At 42.4% G+C, this 15,659-nt stretch overlaps 1 long non-coding RNA gene across 1 annotated transcript; it reads right to left on the reverse strand.

The window, feature by feature from the left end:
- Positions 1-9,793: 9,793 nt before the first annotated feature.
- Positions 9,794-12,021, reverse strand: LOC116972252. The gene is made up of 2 exons (XR_004411750.1): positions 11,905-12,021; positions 9,794-11,669 (listed from the first exon to the last, which is right to left on the reverse strand). It is a non-coding gene; the product is annotated as an uncharacterized LOC116972252 (long non-coding RNA).
- Positions 12,022-15,659: the final 3,638 nt, after the last annotated feature.

The following is a 15,659-nucleotide window of genomic DNA, read 5'->3' on the forward strand; positions in this document are numbered from 1 at the left end:
TTCCAATCTAATCTATTACATTATGGGGCTCCCTGTGTGGCTTCCTCTACATTGGCAGGGCCAAATGTAAACTAGGTGACTGTTTCAATACTTGCCCTATGTCTGCCAAGGCCGGCTGGAACTTCCTCTTAGTAACTATTTTAACACCCTTTCCCATTCTCAAGCCAATCATTCTGTCCTGGGCTTCGTTCACTGCCAGAGTGAGGCCACATACAAAATCAAAGAATAATATCTCATCTATTGCCAAGCCAACTGTATGAAAATCAAAAGAATTTCAAGTAATACCCCCTTCCCCCCCTCTCTTCGTCCTGTTTCCCTCCTACCCCCACATACATTTCTCCCACATCCCCCCTATATGTAGCTGGTGATAAATGAGGAATTTCATAATAAAGAGGCATTGGAAGGATGAAGAAGAAGATGGGTTCGGAAGGATGTCATCTGCACACATTTTAAATCAGACCCATTAAATCATCAAGAAACCACATGTAAATGAGAAGGATGAGTCACCTTGGACAGACTATAAGAAACAATGTATTAAAAGAGAAATGCAAACTACACACAGACAGCAGCCGAGGCCATGATCGACCCGAAGTGCTGGGGTTTTGAGGCAGCAGCTCTATCAGCTGTGCCACTGTCATATTCAATTTCTCTAATTCTTCAGCTTCTCAAGTCGTAGGCATGTTCAGAAGTCATAAGAGCAGAATTAGGCCATTTTGCCTTCGAGTTTACTTCATCATTCAATCATCGATGATCCATCTTTCATCTGCAACCCCATTCTCCTGCCTTCTCCCCGTAACCTTTGACACCCGTACTAATCAAGAACCTGTCAATCTCTGCTTTAAAAATACCCATTGGCCTCTACAGCTATCTGAATTTTGACTGAAACTGGGGGGAAGCTTAGAACGAACAATTTACACTTACAAGTGCCTGAGACTTTAATTCTCCTTTCTACTGCCACTCAAACTAATTTATCGGCAGCCTCCTGTAAGGATGAATGACACCCCAAGTAAGCATGAGTAGCAGCATCTACTTTACCCTCTTCAGGACATGTTGCACCGTTCTGGACTTAATACTTAATTTACAACTTCAGATAACTAATTTTCTTGGTCTGTATTAGCTTTCGCCATTTCTGATGTAAATCATTCATCTGTGACCTTGGCTCAGCTTATCTCTCTCCATTTCAGAGAGATTAAATGGAGAAAATGTTTGACAGGAGCTTTATTTAAAAAAGTAAAATTAGTTTCATGTAGGTTGAAACAATAAGGTTGTTTATTGTTGACCTTTTTGCAACAATTTGGGGCGGCACTGTGGCGCAGCAGTACAGTTGCTGCCTTATAGTGATTGCAGTGCCGGAGACCCGGGCTCGATCCTGACTACGAGTACTGTCTGTATTGAGATTGTAAGTTCTCTCTGTGACCGCGTGGGTTTTCTCCGGGTGCTCTGGTTTCCTCCCATATCCCAATGACGTTCAGATGTGTAGGTTAATTGGCTTTGTTAAAATTGTAAATTGTCCCCAGCGTGTAGGATAGTTTTAGTGTAAGTGATGATCGCTGGTCATTGCGGACTCGGTGGGCCGAAGGACCAGTTTCCATGCTGTATCTCTAAACTAAACTAAGCTAAACTAAACTACCATAGTTCCAGGCAGGTTGAAACAATAAGGTTGTTTATTGTTGACCTTAATGTTATTGTCTTCAAACTATCTGACCTGCTGGGTATGTCTGACAGCCCTGCATTTTGCAACTTTCATAATTGTTTGTTTGTGTTCCCACTCTGGAACGACCCTTATTGCATAGCTTTTGTTCATTTTCTCTTTCTCCAACTGCCTCAATTAATCCATCAACTGCATGACTGGATGATGCTACAACTATCCCCTACCAGAGATATTCCCTTTTCCTATCCATCTCCACTCCCACCCAATCTGCACCTTAAGATTAACGTATTTTCACTCTCCCGGTTCTGACAGAGTCTTTGAATTGAAACAATAACTCTCTTTCTCTTTACATAGAGTCTGCCTGACCTGCTGACTGTTTCCACAATATTATTTTTTTTATTATATTGAAGAATAACAGAACCTGGCATTTTTTTAATGATAATGTAAGAGGACAAATAGTTTGTCACTCATACAGTTGACAAATGACTGACCTAAAATTATAGTTTACTTCACCACTTAAAGTCATAGTCATAGAGTGGTACAGTGTGAAAACAGGCTCTTCAGCCCAACTTGCCCACAAAAGTCCCAGCTACACTAGTCCAATCTGCCAGCATTTGGTCCATAGTCTTTCAAACCTGTCCTATCCATGTAAATACAAGAAGCTATTTTGGATTGTGCTTGCATTAGACAATCAGTCACACACTAACCTCTTCTCCTTAGGATATTTAGAGGAAGAAATATACAATATACTGGAGTAACTCAGTGGATCAGGCAGAATCTCTGGTGAACATGGATAGGTGATGTTTCGGGTCAGGACCCTTCAGACATTGTAATGGGTGGGTGGGGGGGGGGGGGGGGAAGCTGGAAGAGAGGTGGGTCCAGGGTAAAGTCTGATAAAGGATAGGTGGATACAAGTGGAGGGCTAGATTGGCAGATGATTGGACAAAGGCCAGACAGAGATTAAAAGACAAAAGTGGGAGATAAGGATATGAAGAGGTGCAGATTGTGAAGCCAAACAAAGGAATATCGGTGTCCGTTGCCACAGATGGCTGTGGGGGCCAAGTCAATGGATATCTTCAAGGCAGAGATTGACAGATTCTTGATTAATAAGGGTGTCAGGAGTTGTGAAGCGAAGGCAGGAGAATGGGGTTGAGAGGGAAAGATAAATCAGCCATGATTGATGGGCCGAATGACCTAATTCTGTTCCTAGAACTTATGAACGTAAGAATTTATGAGGTGGAATACATTTAGATGACCTGCTACAAACTGAAGTGTTTCCTCGAGAAATTGCTATCACATGACTTATGTGTGTCCAAGACTTCTGCAATTCCTTGGTTGTGAGTGGCCTTTCCCTTCTTGGAGGCACCAGGTCACAGCATCACACAGTATAATCCTTCAGTATATCTAACCTCTGTATATTCTCAAATATTATTATATTAACGCAAATTGACAAGCAATTCTAGTCTGTTGCACCATCATATGGTAAAGGATAAGTATGCACTCAAAATCCTTACACTGACCGCTCAATTATAAGAATGTTAAGGGGAAAATGAACTAATGATATGATTATATGGCAATGGTAAGACAAAATTTAGAGCGCTATGTGTAGTTTACATTGTACTAAAGCGAGTCAGAAGGATTCTCCTGAAACATGACAAAAAACTAATGATCACATATGCTGAAGAACAACTGCTATGAACTTAGTTGAGAGTATCTATCAACAAACATTAAGCTAATTTTGGAGAGAACGCATGTGTTTCATGTTTCCGACAGAAGACCTTTTTCCCGTCAAACAATGACCTATGACTTCGGGATGAAAATGGCGGAGACCAGATGCATGGAGCAAATGACAAAGGGTATGTGCAAGAGAACTTGAATTATGTGGTGGCCCTTCACTTATGAAATTATCCACAGTATTCAGAGTAGATGTGCCAGGCCTGAGCTTCTTGTATTTACTTTGGAGAGCAGTGCATCACCTGTCAATGCTTTGATTGCCAATTTAGTACAGGCCTCCACAATCTCCTGTAATACCCTTTCCTTCTCTCCAGAGATGCTGCCGGTCCCCTTGAGTTACTCCAGCTTTTTGTGTCTATCTCCTGTAAGACAACTTGTTTATCCACCAACTAGGGAGCCTGCATGCTCCTCAGTCACCATGGGTTGGAAATTTGCCACTGTTGGCTAACTTCAGTTTGCCACAGAATATATCAACCACATCTCATGGTCTTTAATTCAAAAATGTATCACACAGATAGTTAATGCTTCACTTGTCAGGTCCATGCAGTATGTTATCTTCTTCCTTAACCTAATAAAGTTACGTCACAAGAGAAGTCTGCAGTTGCTGGATGTAAGATGTGACTAAACGTACCCATTCTGAGAGGTAAGGAGCATAAAATGCAAAACTGGACAGCGGAAAAGAGTTACACACTAAGAAGTTGTCATTTACTGAAGCAAAGGGAGGCACGGTGGCGCAGCGGTAGAGTTGGTGCCTTACAGCGCTTGCAGCACTGTAAACCTGGGTTCGATCCCAACTACGGTTGCTCTCTGTATTGAGTTTATACATTCTCCCCGTGACCTGCATGGATTTTCTCTGAGATCTTCGGTTTCCTCCCACACTCCAAAGATGTACAGGTTTGTAGGTTAACTGGCTTGTTAAATGTAAAAATTGTCCCTAGTGGGTGTAGGATAGTGTTAGTGTGTGGGGATCGCTGGTCGGCGCGGACTCGGTGGGCTGAAGGGCCTGTTTCCGCGCTGAATCTCTAAACTTAACTAAACTAAAGCAATGGCTGTGACTATAATCCTGGAAGTGCATCATGTTTCGATGTTTGGGTGGAAATTTGCTTCCAGGGTTGCATAGCTACTTATTGCATGTTAAAGAGCATGGGTTACAGGGATTCCTGCAATTGGCGGAGGTAGACTTGAGCAGGAGTAATCATTGGATGAATATGACTTGGGATAAGAAAATGGAGAGGAAGGAAGTTAGTGCCTTGTGGCAAGAAGCAAGGAACAGCCAATATCTTGGTGATTCTTCTATCCCATCTCTAAAATTTACAATATAATACCACTGAAACATTCTTCATTACTTCCTTCAACCTCCACTAAAAACATTCAATCCCTTCAGGCAGTTGCATTGCAATTATATTCTGACCAATTGTATTCTGTCGGTTCAAATATAGCTCCCAAACTACTCCGCAGTACAAAATCAATAAAAACAATTGATTTTGTACCAAAAATAATTACCATCGACACTTTCATCATCAAGATAAACAACCTGTAAGCTTCTTTTAGTCTCGAAACTCTACCCCTTCAACAAACTGTATATTAATGAATCTAAGTAAAAAATGGGGGATGGTTGCTCTTTTAATATGGGCTTATTAGTGGGATAACTAATGGCTGCAACAACCTCTGAGGGCTAGGTCATTACTTCTTGCATCTGGATTCCTGCTGGGACAGTTCAGCTGACTTGCTGGTTTTGCAGTGATCACTGGTGGAGAGGAGACATGCTGATATATGCAGACCAGCACTCCTCTCAGCGAGGGGCTTCACCATTGGGAGAGCAGAGTGCAGAAGGTGTGCACCTCTCCACTATCTAATACACCATTCCTTCTTTTGCAACGGCACTGTGGCACAGCAGTAGAGTTGTTGCATTACATCGCTTGCAGCACCGGAGACCCGGGTTCGATCCTGACTATGGGTGCTGTCTGTATGGAGTTTGTACATTCTCTCTGTGACTGCGTGGGTTTTCTCCGAGTTCTTCAGTTTCCTCCCACACTCCAAAGACGTAAAGGTATGTAGGTTACTTGGATTTGTGTATGTGTAAATTGTCCCTGGTGTGTGTAGGATAGTTTTAATGTGCGAGGATCGCTGGTCGGTGCGGACTCGGTGGGCTGAAGGGCCTGTTTCCGTGCCTATCTCTAAACTAAACTAAACTAAACTAAACTAAACAAAGCTCGGAGCCTACATGGTGGTGGGTTGATGTTCCACCAGAGCACCATGTCATGTTAGCCCAGGCCATGAGACACAAACAGAAAATCCAGTAAGGAAGGTTTCCAGTATTTTCTAGTTTAATTTAGTTTAGTTTAGAGACACAGTGTGAAAAAAGGCCCTTTGGCCCACCGAGTCCATGGTGACCAGTGTTCCCCATACACTATCACTGTCCTACACACACAAGGAACAATTTACAAATTTACCAAGCCAATTAACTTACAAACCTGCACGTCTTTAGAATGTGGTACGAAACTGGAGCACCCAGAGGAAGCCCACGCTGGTTACGGGGAGAATGTACAAACTCCGTACAGACAGCACCCATAGACAATAGACAATAGGTACAGGAGTAGGCCATTCGGCCCTTCGAGCCACCACCGCCATTCAATGTGATCATGGCTGATCATCCATAGTCAGGATCAAAGCCAGGTTTGTGGTGCTGTAAAGGGCCTGTCCCACTTAGGGGACTTTTAAGGAGACTCCAGGCAACTAGGCTGCTGCCACATGGTCACCAGGGTGTCGCCTGAATGATCTCCTCAGTCGCCCAAAGTGTCGTAGAGTCTTTCTGGTCTCCGCAGAATTTGGAAATGTTCAAATCTTTTTGGCGACTGTTGTCATGATGCCAATGGGGGTAGCCTGATGTAGCATGATGTAGGTTCTGTCGCCAGGATGATGTAGGATATCGCCAGGATGATGTAGGATGTTGCCTGGATGACGTAGGTAGTTGCCGGTGATGACATTGGTGAATTCCATTAAAGTTATATTATAGATAATTAAAATTTTAATGTTATAATAATATTTTTGTATGCACTGTTGTATGTCGTAGGGGCGTGCAGTCGCCATTTTTTTTGGCGACCTGCAACGACTGTGACAGTCGTGGCAGTCGCCTAAAAAAATCACCTGTGGGACAGCCCGTTAAGGCAGCAACTCTATCGCTCTGCCATTGTGCCGCCGGTTGTATATTTCAGGTATATTTCAGATTTACAACAGCTGTAGTGCTTTCGATTTCCATAACACAACTCCAAGTGGAACATCAAGGGGTGATACTTCCATGTTCTCAGCCGCAGTGTTAAGACTATTTCTGCACTGAGAAATAATCTTCTTAAAGTTTGGAGAACCTTATCCACAGTCCTCAATGGATCCAAAATAGAATCTCATTCTCCAGCAAGGCTTTTCTTGTGCTGCAGTTGAGTTGTGTTGGTCAGTTGCCAAATGCACAAAGCCAACTCATCACTTACTATGCTAATGTCTAATGTCTTAGTTACTGCCAGGCAGGGGTGGATGAACATATGTGTAGCGTGGAAGTGCAGATGCAGGTTTATACCATACATGCTGGACGGGTCAGGCAGCATCTCTGGAGAAAAGGAGTCCGACCCGAAACGTCACATATTCTTTTTCTCCAGAGAAACTGCCTGACCCGCTGAGTTACTCCAGTTACACTGAGTTACTCCAGTCACGTCGCAGCGGCCTCTGCAGTCCGTCTGTCTTTTTGTTATTTTTTGTCCCGTTTTACTGTAGTTTTTATTTTTTTGATGGTGTGTGTGTGTGTCTCTGTCTCTGTCTGTCTGTCTGTCTGTCTGTCTGTCTGTCTGTCTGTCTGTCTGTCTGTCTGTCTGTCTGTCTGTCTGTCTGTCTGTCTTTTAAACTCTTTCCCCTGCACGGAGAACCCGGCCTTTTCCCTGTCGGGTCTCCGTTCTCGTTGGGGCTGCAACGTGGAGCGGCCTCCAGCAGGAACGTCCTGGGGCTCCAGTCGCGGAGCTGCGGACTTGCGTACCATCGCGGAGCTGGCCGAGTCTGGAGCGGGTGGAGCTGTGGTGGCGCTCGCCTGCGACCCGACCCCCGGAGATTCGGAAGCTCCACCCGCAGGTCTGCTGGACGGTGATATCGGGAGCCCGCGGGTCCCTGCTGGGAGACCGCTTTTCGGGGCTTCCGCAACGGCGACTTCTCCCGCCCGAGTCGCGGGGTCGAGGAGTGCCTGGAGCGGGGCCTGACATTGCCCGGCGTGGCTTCAACGGCTGCGGGACTTTGCTAGTGCCCGCCGGAGGCTCCGGAGCAGGGCCTTGCATCACCCGGAGCGGCGTTAATGGCCGCGGGACAATTACCATCGCCCGCCGGGGGCTTTGACTCTGACATCGGGAGGGGAATGGGGAGTGCAGGGGAGAGATACGTTTTTTTGCCTTCCATCACAGCGAGGAGGAGATGCACTGTGATGGATGTATGTGTAAATTGTGTTGTGTCTTGGGTCTTTTTTTCTTGTGTGTATGACTGCAGAAACAACATTTCACTTGAGCCTCTATGAGGTTCAAGTGACAAATAAATTGTATTGTGTATTGTGTATTGTGTCTATCTATGGACGAACACATCCTGAGTGGATAGACCTCTACCAGGTTCTGTTCCTCTGCAGGCGTCTTTGTTGTTGAAAAGGGCCTGGATGATATCTGGAGGTGAAGCATTTTAGAAGGAAATGTGAGAAGAACCAGAACTTCATAAATTTTGAAGGGAGCATGGGAAGATGCATATTTGGACTCTCACATAAGCAAATCTTTGAAGGTGGCAGGCCAGCTTAATAAAACTTTGAAATAAACCTTCCAGTGTCTAATGTAAAAGCAATGAAATTATATTTGGTCTTTAAGGTTTATTTGTGGAAGATAGATCAGCCATGATTGAATGGCGGAGAAGACTTGATGGGCCGAATGGCCTAATTCTACTCCTATCACATGATCATGGGAACTTTATTTATCCCGCAGATCAATTTCCCTTCTGGGATAAATAACGTTCTATCATATTGTATTGTATCATATGATCTTAGTATGGGCAGGACAATGTTGTTAAAAATATATCTGTTTTATGCATATCTATTTGAATATCTAAAAGCCTCTTAAGCAGCACTACTATACCTGCCTTCATCACGGCTCCTGACTGTGTTTGTTGCCCACTACCATTTGTGTAAAAAACTTGACCTGTGTATCTCCTTTACACTTCTCCCCTCTCACCGTAAAGCTATGCCATTGACATTTCCAGCTTGGGGAAATGGTTCTGACTCTCTACTCTATCTATGCCCCTCGCAAACTTATATATTTTGTATACTTTGCATATATATATATATATACCGGAGATATATATATATATATATTTCTATACTTTATCCTAAAATGAGAGTATGTTCTATTCTGAAAAATCCTGAATTGGAAATGTATTGTTCTTCCTTTATCTTCATTGGGTTTAAAATCTAAGCTTCCTCCTCAATAAAGTTGTGGTAAGCATTTGTTTCAGGATGACTGTCAAAGTTCAAGTTAAATACTACTTTTTACTTCTCCCTTTGCCGTCTGAAGAAGGACCTTGACCAAAATGACACCTGTCCATTTCCTCCACAGACGTTGTGTGACCTGCTGAGTTCTTCCAGCACTTTATATTTTGCTCAAGTTTCCAACATCTGCAGTTCCTTGTGACTCCATGCCGATCATTCTCCATCCTTGGCATCCTCCATTGTTAGAGTGAGGCCACATTCCAACTGGAGGAACGGCACCTCATATTCCGCTGAGCCAACTTACAATCCAACGGTATGAGCATTGAATTCTCCAATTTCAAGTAATACTCCTCCACCCCCCACTCTGTGCCTTCCCCACCATCCCATCCCACATTTCCCCCACCATCTACCACCCACCCATCACATTGTTCCTTTCCTCATTCATCTCCCATCCCCTTTCCCAATTTCCCTTTAATCCCCCTCCCCCTTTTCCCTCCCTCAATGCTCCCTCCGACGTTAAATTTTACTTTGACACCCCTTTGTCTCTTTTTCACGTCACTCCCCTGTATCTACCTATAACTTGCCAAGCTTTGTCCTGCCTTCCCACCTCTCTTTTGCAGTTTTTGTCCTCCCAAACACCATTCAGCACCACAAAAGGGCATAGACCTAACACAGCATCTGTCTATTCCCTCCACAGACACTGCTCGACATGGTGTGTTCCTACAGCTCTTTGTGTTGTGCTCAATTAAAGATGTCCTTTTATAAGAAAAGGACAGCAATATTTTAAATAGCATTCCAACCTTTCCCTTCTGCTTTCTGTGCTGATTTTTAAGATCATTACACATCATATGTATCTTGTTGCAGCCACTCAAGCCTTTACTTATAAAGACTATATGATTAATACCATTAGAACATTTGGTTATCGTTTTTATTTGCTACCATACAAAAAACTGTATAGTATTCAATGCATGTGTCTGTCACCTTGTGTAAGAAATAGCAATTACATGAAGAACCATCAATGTACAACCTTCACAAACATAAAAATGTACACTTCATCAGGGCTGAGAAATGCAAATTTTACAATAAAGTCTAGTATTATTAATGCAACTTGACACAAACAACAACTCAGTGCACATTACAAAACACATCAAGTATGAACCAGTTGGAAACAATAAATATTAATATTTATACTACACAGAAATACCTGAGCCAAGACATTGAACAGCACATTTAAATTAGCTTCAAGCAATTACAAAGAATTGTTATGAATGAGTACACAAAAGTCTGGACAATTACAAAATAATTATATCTTATATATAAAACTGAACTTAAAAGATTTCTTTAAAAGCAATGATTTGCTTTAAGTTTCAGTATATTACCACAATATTATGTTTATAAAACTGTAATTATTTTCATGTGTGGTAGCAACTTTTTCTTTGATTCTCACTCTATTCAGCAGACACAGTATGACAGCAGTAATAATCTAATAGCAGGCACCTGGGCTCTGTGCTTTTTCAACTGAATTCTGTCCTAGTCTATATATTTTTTAAGGGAACCTTTTAAAGACTACAAACAAATCTCCTCACGACCCAATCCTTGCAAATATTAAGGCAAGATCATTGGAAAACAATGCGTCATATTATATACATAATCCAACATCAACAATTTAACGCACATCACAGCTTCACTGCATTTATAGATTTGCCTTGAAGTTCAAGAGGAATTGGGATGTTGTTTCTCCAATTTGTACATGTTGTGAGGCTTTATTTCAATGATCATATTTTTAATGACTCGTGTAACTTGGCAAGATCTAATAGTGGTTACTTGCATGCTTGCACAAATACCATTTCCACATCGACAAGCGGAAATGAGCAGGAAGTGGGAATGAACTACTGCACTGTGACGACACTGCTGATAAGTTGCTTTCAAAACAGTTAGCCTTTCCAAAACTCTTGTGAAACTGTAATGTAAAGGATTATATAGATAATGAAATATTTGAAAAATGATAGAAGAAAAACTGTCTTGTACAACAAATATGCAAGAGATTTTAAACACGAATATGCAGTTCTGCTGCTGGTAAGAGCTCATGAACACTATATTGTTATGTGAAATGTTGAAACAAGTTTAATACTTCATGTGCTGAGCAAACTTTGAATACTCCATCCTACAAAAACCAAGTTTATACTAATTTTACAATTCAAATTTGCTTTTTTTAAATTATCCGCGAACTGAAAGTATGCGAAGAGCATTACTTTCCATTGGAAATCATTGGTTACTTCTAGGTTTGGCTCCTATTCACTTGGGCCTTCTTCAGTTATATCAGCTAATCCGTTTGGATTCAATCAGATTTAAGCAATTGAGAACGATTCAGTTTTCTGCGCTGCCGGACCACAAGTGAGAGTCATGGTTATGGAATCAAATGGTATTGCAGTGTAGAAACAGGCCCCTTGTCCAACTTTACCCATACTGGCCAACATGTCCCATCTACACTAGTCCTAACTGCCTGCATTTGGCCCATGTTCCTCGAAACGTGTCCTATCCATGTACCTGCCCAAATGTTTCTCAAACGTGGAAAAAACAAATGAATTTTCTCCAGATATTGTAACTGATTCTTTTTCTGCCAATTGAACATAACAACATCCATCACCCAATCAAGCCCAGGTCTCTTCATGAAACCAGGCAAGAGGTGTTCCCAAAGAAATATCCAGACATGAAATAACAATTCAAGAAATCTTGTCAGTGTTCGCCCTGTAAGTCTCAATTTGCCTGTGAAATGGGTCGTTTTGTGACCTGTTCCCTAGCAGAGCATGAGTTTAGATCAACTAAAGATTTTCTGGATGGAAAACAGTCATGCTGGAAATGGTTGCAATAAATTACACTCACATGGCATGAAGGGAAAGGAGGAGGGCGGGAAAAGAATGACTGGTGACTGGGAACTCCATCCCCTACTCTCACCACTCTATTACTCCTGCTGCCAATGTTGGAATGGTACTGATATTCCCCTTTGACTTAAACCAACAGTAACAGGCATGTGTGATAAAGAGGGTGGTTGCCTCAATTCCACTGTGTGACGACAAAGTTAAATCCAAACTCAGCGTGATGCTTCAGACAACCCACCAAAAACAAAAGTATCTTTAAGTGTAATCCTCTGCAACTACTTTTGGCACTATAAATCCATTCCATCTGCAGCCGCACCGGACCAGTTCAGAATCTCATGCATCTCACCCATAGTTTCCTCTTGCAGTTCAAGGGTCCTCCATTACTGCTGGTAAGATCATACGATCAACAGTGATAGGAGTAGATATAGTCCATTCACCCCATCAAGTCTACTCCACCATTCAATGTGCTGATACACCTCCATTCTAACCCCATTTTCCTGCCATCTCCCCATAACCTCTGACTCCTGCACTAATCAAGAATCTATCTACCTCTGCTTTAAATATACCCACTGACATTGCTTCCACAGCCTTTTGTGACAAAGAATTCCACAGATTCACCACCCTCTGACTAAAGAAATTCCTCCTCATCTTCCTAAAATAATGTCCTTTAATTCTGAGGCTATGACCTCTGGTCCTAGGCTCTCCCACCAGAAAATTCCTTTCCACATCAACTCTACCCAAGCCTTTCACTATTCTGTACATTTCTGGTAGAAGTGAAGTTTGACAAAGGACAAGGTTTTTTTTTTTGATGACTGAAAACAAAACTACTGATCTGTGCGAGAGTGCACATCCATTACTGGTGAAAAATAGTTAGGACCCTAAATGAAAATGGAGAACTAAACAAAATAATGTAGAGCTACCAGTCTCCACCACAGCCGTGTAGAGGGTGTTTGTACTTAAGACGACAGTCAATAGACAATAGACAATAGGTGCAGGAGTAGGCCATTCAGCCCTTCGAGCCAGCTTCATGGCTGATCATCCACAATCATGGTCATGGTCGAATTATTTTCTCTGTGCTACAGACATTGTAGCTTAATATACTGTTGATGGGATGCAAACCCTAATCTCAAGTATTGTGCAAATGATGGAGCTTTACACTTTGTACAATGTTCTAGTTTACATCGCACAGGTTTTAGTTTGTGGCTCTAGCAAATAACCACAAAGGGCCGTGAGAACGAACAGGTCAAGATTTTTACTGATCTGCTGCAGAATCTGTTGCAGGAGCTCTGGAGTAAGTCTGAGTTCAGGACAATGATATGTTGTTACGTTAAAATTATTTAGTTTATCGGATAGGCTGCTGGGTGGAAACTGAACAGCATCAGCATTTGGTTCCACGACAAATGGGTCATGCATGAAACAAAACTGAGAAGAGTCCTGTTCGCCTGAATTTAGGCTTAATGTCTACCTTTAGCAAGCTGTCGAGCCCCATGTGTCTGAGGAGGAAGCCCACCCCTTTTAACAAGGACAAATTTTGACAACCTTTCCACATTGGCATTAGCCTCAGGTAATTCCCAGGAAGACAGTGACTTATCTCGGGATCCAGGTGAGGACATTTAAAATAACTTACTACTTTGATGATGGTTCGTTATTGGATGTTATCCACCAGTCCTGCTCAGGACATCCTAGATTGGCTCCTATAACGGAGGTTAGGCCACACATTTATACATGTAATATGGTTGATGCAGGAAAGCACCCTGGACTCTGGTGAAGCTGTATTTTTTTATGCTTCTGCATCCTTTCAGCCTATGCAGAAAAGGTCTTTCCTTCTCTGTTTTGAGGTGTGGAAACAGGTCCTTTGGCCTACCAAGTCCATGTTGACTATCGATCATCCGTACACCAATTCTAAGTTATTCCACCTTCGCCTCCTACACATTAGGGGCAATTTACAGAAGCCAATTTAACCTACAAACTTGCATGCGTTTGGAATGTGGGAGAAAACCGGAGCATCTGGGGAAAACCCATGCGGTCACAGGGCGAATGCATAGACTCCAAACGAAAACACCCGCTGTGAGGATACTCTGATGTGAGGCAGCTGCTGTACTGTTGGCACCACTCTTTCTTCGTTGTTGTCTACTCAATAAACATAGTACCAATTTCTACCCCTTTACCTTTCTGTGTATAGCAGAAGGCAACTTTGAATGAATTGGCTATATTATGTATATTTTAAAAGCACCCGCACCCAACCCCATCCTGTTATGAAGAATTGTCTGCCAATTATTTTATGTTCAGAGTGCATATGTGAGTGAGTCACCACACCAGATTTGGCACACAGGTAGTGAGTGCTCAATGCATCACTGCTGCATGAAAACAAATAAATGAAGCAATGTCTGATCAAAGCTATTCTATGAAAGTAGTGGTCAATATTTCAATGGTAGTGGTCATAAAAGCAAACATATTGGCAAGAAAAGCTAGCGCAATATAATTTGAGTTATGAATTTAAAACAAAACAAAATTAATTATCCAAAAGCACTTTGCTCTGTTCTGAATTCCCCTGGCTATAAAAGATAGCAGTGCTAAACATAGTGAAAGGGCAGTGATAATTTTACTGCTTCTTGGAGTGCTGTCTTCATGGTAAGATGAATGTGTCCGATGGAAAGTGTCTCCCCGCTGAAATAATGCCATTGGTGATGACATGGGGCAGCACGGTGGTGCAGCGGTAGACTTGCACCCTAATGCCCCTGTCCCACTTAGGAAACCTGAATGGAAACCTCTGGAGACTTTGCGCCCCACCCAAGGTTTCCGTGCGGTTCCCGGAGATTGCAGGTGGTTGCTGGAGGTTGCAGGTAGTGGAAGCAGGTAAGGAGACTGACAAAAACCTCCAGGAACCTCGGGGTACCGCACGGAAACCTTGAGTGGGGCGCAAAGTCTCCAGAGGTTTCCGTTCAGGTTTCCTAAGTGGGACAGGGGCATTACAGTACCAGAGTCCCGGGTACGTTCCTGACTACGGGTGCTGTCTGTACGTAGTTTGTACATTCTTCCTGGGACCGCGTGGATTTTCTCTGGGTGCTCTGATTTCCTCACACATTCCAAAGATATACAAGTTTGTAGATTCATTGGCTTTGGTAAAATTGTAAATTGTCCCTAGTGTGTAGGATAGTGTTAGTGTACGCGGTAATCGCTGGTAGGCGAGGACTCGGTTGGCTCAAGGACCTGTTTTCGCACTGTATCTCTGAAGATATTTGAACTACAAGGGACACAGGGAGAGAGAGAGACAGATTGGCCTGCTAGTGCTCCTTTTTCCTATGTTCTTATACATGATTTCCAGCATTATGATAGTCTATTACCACCTATTTTTGATGATCCCTTGCATTCAGCCCACCACCAACTACTGAGAGAACCTTAAAGAACCCCAAAGAGAGATGTTAGTGGAATCCAGTGAAGTAAATCCATACTCCACTGAATTCAGGATCAGAAACTTTTCCAGGTGTAGCAAAGAGGAAAAGCGATGCTTTGATGTTAGCTGGAAGTCTGAGATCACTGCCTTACTAACCAAAAGATTAATTTATATTAGTTACAAATATTAAGCAGAATGGTCATTTTGTAAATTTCATACACACTCATAAAACACCAATTTAAAGATAGGCTAGTTTGGAATGGAGCAGTTTTTAAATGCAGTTTCAGCTAGCTGTTTTTTATCTCTCAATATAAATTTGTTATGCACACATTCATGTGAGTCAAATAGCATGCCCATGGCATTTTGATTCATTCATTAAAACCAGCATAATTATTAAACATTTTATAAAGTGAGAAAATTATAGGCTTGAATCTCTTTAGATTCTACTATAAAATATGTCGACTAACAAACTGTGCTCATTAGCGACCATATAGATTTGACCAGTTT

The sequence above is a fragment of the Amblyraja radiata genome, chromosome 4, assembly GCF_010909765.2.
Source record: "Amblyraja radiata isolate CabotCenter1 chromosome 4, sAmbRad1.1.pri, whole genome shotgun sequence".
Lineage (NCBI taxonomy): Eukaryota > Metazoa > Chordata > Chondrichthyes > Rajiformes > Rajidae > Amblyraja > Amblyraja radiata.